The sequence below is a fragment of the Pipistrellus hanaki genome (assembly GCF_964339955.1).
Source record: "Pipistrellus hanaki genome assembly, chromosome: 8".
Taxonomy (NCBI): Eukaryota; Metazoa; Chordata; class Mammalia; order Chiroptera; family Vespertilionidae; genus Pipistrellus; species Pipistrellus hanaki.
Genome location: NC_140510.1, coordinates 17,754,747 through 17,761,747, shown reverse-complemented (window position 1 = coordinate 17,761,747; position 7,001 = coordinate 17,754,747). Strand labels below are relative to the sequence as shown.

The following is a 7,001-nucleotide window of genomic DNA, read 5'->3' as shown; positions in this document are numbered from 1 at the left end:
GGGACGCGCGCAAACGCGCGGGCCACGTGATGCCGCACGTCGCTGTTGGCATGGAGTCCCATTGCCTCGTCTGGTTGGCTAGTGGGCGCGTGCGCGCGCCCGCTAGGCCGTGGGCCCGGCAGTCCCGGAAGTGGGAGGAGCCCGCGGAAAGGGTGACTAAACAGCTACAGTTGTCGGCGGCGCCTACATGAGGCATGATGGGAATTGTAGTCTTCCTAGGCTTGTTCTCCTTCGGTGATTTCCGGGCACGGCTAAGGGGGCAGCAGTGAGAGCCACTTAATCTATAAAGGGGAGAGAAAGGGGCAGTCACTGATGCTTTGCCCATGTTCCTTGAGAACTGTATGGAGGAAATAGTCCCCACTCCGAATGGAATCCTGCTTATTTGGGAACAATGTAATTCTCTATTGCTATTAGTGGCCTTTGGGTGCTGGGGTTGTGTATCTCTCAGTATAGAGTTATATGGGCTTTGTAGGGGCTTAGTGAGAAGCTTTGATTTCTACTGAACTTCACCATCCCAACCTTGAAAAAAAGAGAGGATAAAAAAAACATGACAGTCACCTTCTGTAATACCATACAGCCCATGTACCTCGAATGTCATTAACTAGAGAGCATTACACAACCGAAAAACAACTACGGTAGCTATACTTACTATGGCTGCTTCCTAAGTAATGATTTATTTTCCAGCTATTTTCCATGGTAAGACAAGAGAGGAATAGACACTGATTTTGTTTACAATTTTAAGTGAGAATGTTTTATTATCAAGGTATGGCACTTTAGCCCTAGCCAGTTGCAATGGTTAGAGCGTGGGCCCATGGACTGAAGGGTTTGATTCCTGTCAAGGGCACGTACCTTAGTTGGGGCAACCAATCTATGTGTTTCTCTCATACCTCTCTCTCCCTCTCTCTCTCTCTCTTTCTCTTCTACCCCCTCCCTTCCACTCTCTCTAAAAATCAATGGAAAAATATCCTCCCTTGGATAAGGATTAAAAATAAATATCAACTAAAATCCAACCTGCCTTAAAAAAAGAAAAGATATGGCATCCTAGATGGTTTAGCTCAGTGGATAGTGAAGGGGCCCAAGTTCAATTCCAATTCCGGTCAAAGAAACATGCCCAGGTTGTAGGCTCAGTCCCCAGTAGGCAGTGTGCAGGAGGCAGCCAATCAATGATTCTCTCTCATCATTGATGTTTCTATCTCTCTTCCCCTTCCTTTTTGAAATCAATAAAAATAAGAATATTTTTTTAAAGATATGGCTTTTTGTGGTTGGTTGCCATTAAAATGAAAACTGTTCCATATTTAATAATTTCATGAAATTGGCATAGTCTCTAATAGCTACTAAAGTCTTGTATGAGTTATTTAAAGTTGCATATGCTATCACATTATGCATTCTATAGTAATTAAATTTCTCCTCTAGCAATACAACCATTTTGATAATCTTTGCAGAATTGAGGAGGTGCTACATCTGAAACGATCCCTTTCCTGAAAAAAAATAGTCTAAAAACAGCGAACAGATTGCATTCCAATTTTTATTTACTTTTTCCAATCAGGTCTTTCACACAATGTTATTATAAACTGATTATAGACAGCTGCTGCCTGCACAGGACACCCTTCCTCAAGAAGAATTAGAGTTGGTCTTGAAAGTCAACTTTTTAAGTGGATATCTTAAAATTCAATCAACCTATAAATTCTCTCAGTAGAGCAATTGTTTTAATTATTCCCAATGTTTTAATTATTCCTTAACTATTTTAAGAATCATAGCCTTTCATTCTTTCATCAAATGTTTATTGCTCTCCTACTATGAGGTAGGCGTTGTACTTGGCACTGATGATGAAGTGAGGCAATCTAAGGCCCTGCTTCTGTGACTTCAGACTGTTCTAAAGAGGAAGGCAGACATGGAACAAGTGATTGTGAATAATGATGAAAGCCAGAAGAGGGGTCGTTTTGAGTGCGTCAGAGGCGTGATAATACATACGACCATGGAGAGGGGGGTTGGGAACGGACTTCTGAGAAAATGACCTGCCAGGAGAAGTATAGATAGGCGAAGGAGAAGACTGTCCCGGATGGAAGAAACAACAATGTAGGGCTGTGGAGCAAGTGAGAACAATGCACTTGAAAAAATGGGGAAAACCACCATAGCTGGTTTGGCTCACTGGATAGAGCATCGGCCTGGGGACTGAAGGGTCCCAGGTTCCATTCCGGTCAAGGGCATGTACTTTGGTTGTGGGGGTGTGTAGAAGGCAGCTGATCGATGCTTCTTTCTCATTGATGTTACTAACTCTCTATCCCTCTCCCTTCCTCTCTGTAAGAAAACCAATAAAATACATTTAAAGAAAAAAAGAAAAAAGAAAAAATGCAGAAATGTCCAGTGCATCTAGAACATAGAAAGGGGAGTGTAGTGTAAACAAGCCTGGGAAGATAAGAGAGGATTAGCTCACACAGGGCTTTGGAAGTCATGTTAAGAGTTGCAGGCAGGCCAAAACCAGTTTGGCTCAGTGGATAGAGCATCAGTCTGTGGACTGAAGGATCCCAGGTTTGATTCCAGTCAAGGGCATGTACATTGGTTGTGGGCACATCCCCAGTATGGGGTGTGCAGGAGGCAGCTGGTTGGTGTTTCTCTCTCATCGATGTTTCTAGTGCTCTATCCTTCTCCCTTCCTCTCTGTAAAAAATCAATAAAATATATTTAAAAAAAGTTTCAGACAGTTTTTAAAAATCTGTAGAAAGCCATTGAGCTTTAAACAAAGGTGTTATATATAAGACTTTGTGTCTTCAATATGCAGCTGTGCTGTAATTTCAATGAATTGCAGTGGAAGTAGAATGGGTGAATGTGAAGAGAGCAGTTAAAGAGACTATTGTCTATGTATAAGGGAAATGGAGAGGAGAGTTCTTCTGCTATTCTGGAAGCAGACTGAACAGGTTTTGTGGATTGAATAGGCATGGAATTTGAGGAAAGAGTAGTTAAAGAGTTGTGGGCTCGATCCTCAGTAGGAGACATGCAGGAGGCAACCAATCAATGATTCTCTCTCATCAATGATGTATCTATCTCTTTCTCTCTCTCCCTTCCTCTTTGAAATCAATAAAAAAATTTTTTTAAAGAGTAGACAGGAAGACATATTGGGTTTCTGTCTTGTACAGAAGTGGCAGTGAGGTAGGAAACATTAAAGGGCAGGTTGGTGGGGAGGAGTTCATGAAGACATGAGTTCAATATTATACAAGTGTTTACAGTGCTGGCGCGGGATTAGAGTGGACATGTTAAATTAAGTAGGTAGCCTGCCCGGTGTGGCTCAGCGGTTGAGCATATGAACCCAGAGATCACCAATTCGATTTCCGGGTCAGGGCACATGCCCAAGTTTCAGGCTCAGATCTCCAGTAGGGGGGTGCAAAAGGCAGCTGGTCGATGCTGTTTCTCATCCATGTTTCTATCTATCCCTTTCCCTTCCTCTCTCTAAAAATCAATGAAAACATACTTTTAAAAATATGCAGAGCGATAACAGATTTGGAGCTCAGGAAATATTTCTTACCTAGAGATAAGAATTTGAGATTTGTCTTTATGTAGAGGACTATTGAGGCTCTGGAGGAGTATGCATTGAGATATATGACTGAGGCTTTAAAACCTCCAACTTCTACGGGGTTGTACAGACCAATATAAACCAGAAAAGGAGACTTAGGAGAGGTAGTGGGGGGGCGGGGGGGGCGGCGTGTATATGGAGGAAAATGGGAGAGTGTGATACCAAAGAAGCCAAGAGTAGAGAAGTTTGATAAGTAAGGATGAGAGCCGAGGCCGGTTTGGCTCAATGGATAGAGCGTTGGCTTGGGGACTGAAAGGTCCCAGGTTCGATTCCGGTCAAGGGCATGTACCTTGGTTGCGGGCACATCCCCAGTAGGGGGTGTGCAAGAGGCAGCTGGTCGATGACTCTCTCTCTCATCGATGTTTCTAGCTCTCTATCTCTCTCCCTTCCTCTCTGTACAAAATCAATAAGATATATTAAAAAAAAAAAAAAAAGAAAAAAGAAAAGAAAGAAAGGATGAGAAGTAGCTATGCTGATGCTGCTGTTGGGTCAAATAAATAAGATTTTTAAGTGTCTGTTGTTCTCTATTGGCCGGGGTGTCTTAGTTGGGCATCATCCTGGGCACCCAAAGGTTGTGGGGGGGTTTCAGTTCCTGGTCAGGGTTGCATGCTGATTGCTGTTTTGTTCTCACATCAATGTTTCTCTCTCTCCCTCTCCCTTCCTCTCTCTCTAAAATTCAAATTTGAAAAAAATCTTAAATATCCATTGTTTTTAGTAGCATAGCGGTGATCAATACCTTAGCAAAGAGGGGTTTTAGTGGGTTCTTCTGTGTAGAACCCAAATGGCAATGGGTTGAAGGATGAGGGAGAGAGGGTAGGGGTGTCAGTGAGTGTAAAGGGAAGGAGGAAGAAAGGGCATTTGCTGGACAGGGACTTGGACTGGGAAAGACAGCCCTTTTAAAGATTGGAGAGACTTGGACACAATTGAATGCTAGTCTTGGACAGTGAATACTCAACCAGGAGGGAGGCTTCTATGAAGATGGGAGAGAAAATGAGAAATATGGCATAAGCTCACCCAACAATCTTTTTTATTATTATTATTGCATCCCTTTACCTTCCCCCCACCTTTCACCCCCCATTATTTCCTACTGGCAGAGAAGGAGAACTTCTAGATGCATGTTTTGTTTTTTGTTTTCAGCCCACCCTGCAGCCAGGAGCACCTTGTAGAAAGCAGGGGTTCACACCTCTAGGATAAGATTTCCAAATGAAGAGAGACACATGGAAAAAAGTATAAATCTTCTTTCCTGGATGCGGTCGTGGGCATATGAGGCTACTGCTGCGGCTATCTTGTGGCCACGGGCACAATATCGCCAGCTCTGAGGGTGGCAGAATAGAATGTGGAAAGCGCTGTGTCTATGATGATACAAGTCTTGTCTTGTGAGATAATAACTGTCCTCACTGGGTAGGCTGCTGTAATCACCACCATTCTAAACAGGCTGGAATGGGACCACAGCACAGGCAGACAGACGAGACACACTTTCCGTGTTAGCAGGAACATGACGTGAAGGTGAGAGGGAGAGATAAGCGAGAGAGAGAAACATTGATTTGTCCCCTGACAAAGGGTCAAACCCACAACCCTGGGGTATCAGTAGGAATGCTCTAACCAACTGAGCTACCTGGCCAGGGCTCTTTTGTGTTATTTTCAATCCCTTTAATGTCAATGTGGTAGATATGTGGTGCCCACCCAGAGCCCTGCTTCAGAGCCACGGCACTCACTCCCCCAGCTGCTGGAGTGCTGGTGGCTAAAGGCTCAAAGCCATGAGCTTCTCCGAGGGTTGTGCTCAGCTTAGGGCAGTGTTTTTCAACCTTTTTTGGGTAAAGGCACACTTGTTTCATTAAAAACATCACGAGGCACACCACCATTAGAAAATGTTAAAAAATTTAACTCTGTGCCTATATTGACTATATATAAAGTAATTCTCTTGAATAGGAATCAAATAAACGCAAAGAAAGTATTTTATAATTACTTTATTATGAAATATTAAGTAAACAAAATAGTGAAAAATTATAAAATTCTTGTCTTGTCTGCACCTACGGCACACCAGGCAACATCTCGCGGCACAGTGCCGCGGAACAGTGGTTGAAAAACGCTGGCTTAGGGCACCAAGGCCTGGGTCCTCTACCTCATTCTGGCCTCCAAAGAGCCTCCTATCCCCAGCCTCCCCCTGGGGTCATCCTAGGCCTCGGTTACAACTGCATTTTACTAATGTTGTTAGCAACGCAGTTCACTCTCTAATAAACGTCCTGCAGCAGATCTTCTCTGTCTGTTTCTGTGAACCCACATGAGACAGAACTCTAATCACTTCTCTTTCTGCCTTCTCTCCAGTCCGTCCCACAAAATGATGTCCTATCCATCTTTCCCCAAAATTATTTTTAGCGTGTTACTTCCCGCTTAAAAAACTCCACTAGCTCTGGCCAGTGAGGAGAGAGTGACGGCTGTGGAGCCATCAGTGGGTGACCTAAGGGAAAGCGAGGCCCAAGCCTGTGCATTTAGTCACCGCCTTCGGAACCACCTCAGCCACCCTCAGCAGTTGAGACCAGCCAACACCGTTTGTTGTTGTTGTTGTTTTTAACCTTAACTCCTTTGACTGAACAACCATGAGCTCCCAGATTCGTCAGAATTATCCCACCGAAGTGGAGGCTGAGGTCAACTGTCTGGCCAACCTGCATCTGTGGGCCTCCTACACCTACCTCTCTCTGGGCTTCTATTTCAACCGTGATGATGTGGCTCTCCAGGGTGTGGGCCACTTCCTCAGAGTTGGAAGAGAAGAAGCTCAAGGGCGCTGAGCTTCTCTTTAAGATGCGAAGCCAGCGAGGTGGCCGCATTGTTCTCCAGGATGTGCAGAAGCCTTCCCACGATGAGTGGGACAAAACTCAGGACGCCGGGGAAGCTGCCCTGGCCTTAGAGAAGAACCTGAACCAATCCCTTTTGAAGCTACACGCCCTGGGTTCTGCCCATTAAAACCCTCATCTCTGTTACTTCCTAGAGAAACACTTCCTGGATGAGCAGATGAAACTCATCAAGATGGGCAACCAGCTGACTGACTACCGCAGGCTGGTCAGCTCCCAAGCTGGGCTGGGTGGTCCCCAAACTGGGCTGGGCGGCCCCCAGGCTGGACTGGGCGGCTCCCAGGTTGGGCTGGGCGAGCATCTCTTTGAAAGGCTCACCCTCAAGCATAACAAGGAGCCTTTGGAGCCCAGAGGCCTTTGAGAGGCCCCTCTGCATTCCCTTGGTGTCTGGCTTTTGCCTGAGCCTCTCCCTGATACCACTAGCCATTCTTTTAACCAACCCGAAGCCCTCTCCCATGCATTAGACCAAATGGAAACAATATAAAGCTTTTGCATCAAAGAAAACAAAATAAGAAAAGTAATTCAATTTTTTGGCCCTGGCCAGGTAGCTCAGTTGGTTAGAGCATCATTCCAATATGTGAACGT

At 44.8% G+C, this 7,001-nt stretch overlaps 1 pseudogene across 1 annotated transcript; it reads left to right on the top strand.

Moving 5' to 3' along the window:
• The first annotated feature begins 6,164 nt into the window (after window positions 1–6,164).
• On the top strand, window positions 6,165–6,777 carry LOC311627110 (ferritin light chain-like; annotated as a pseudogene). Its single transcript has one exon. The product of its transcript is annotated as a ferritin light chain-like (transcript).
• Window positions 6,778–7,001: the final 224 nt, after the last annotated feature.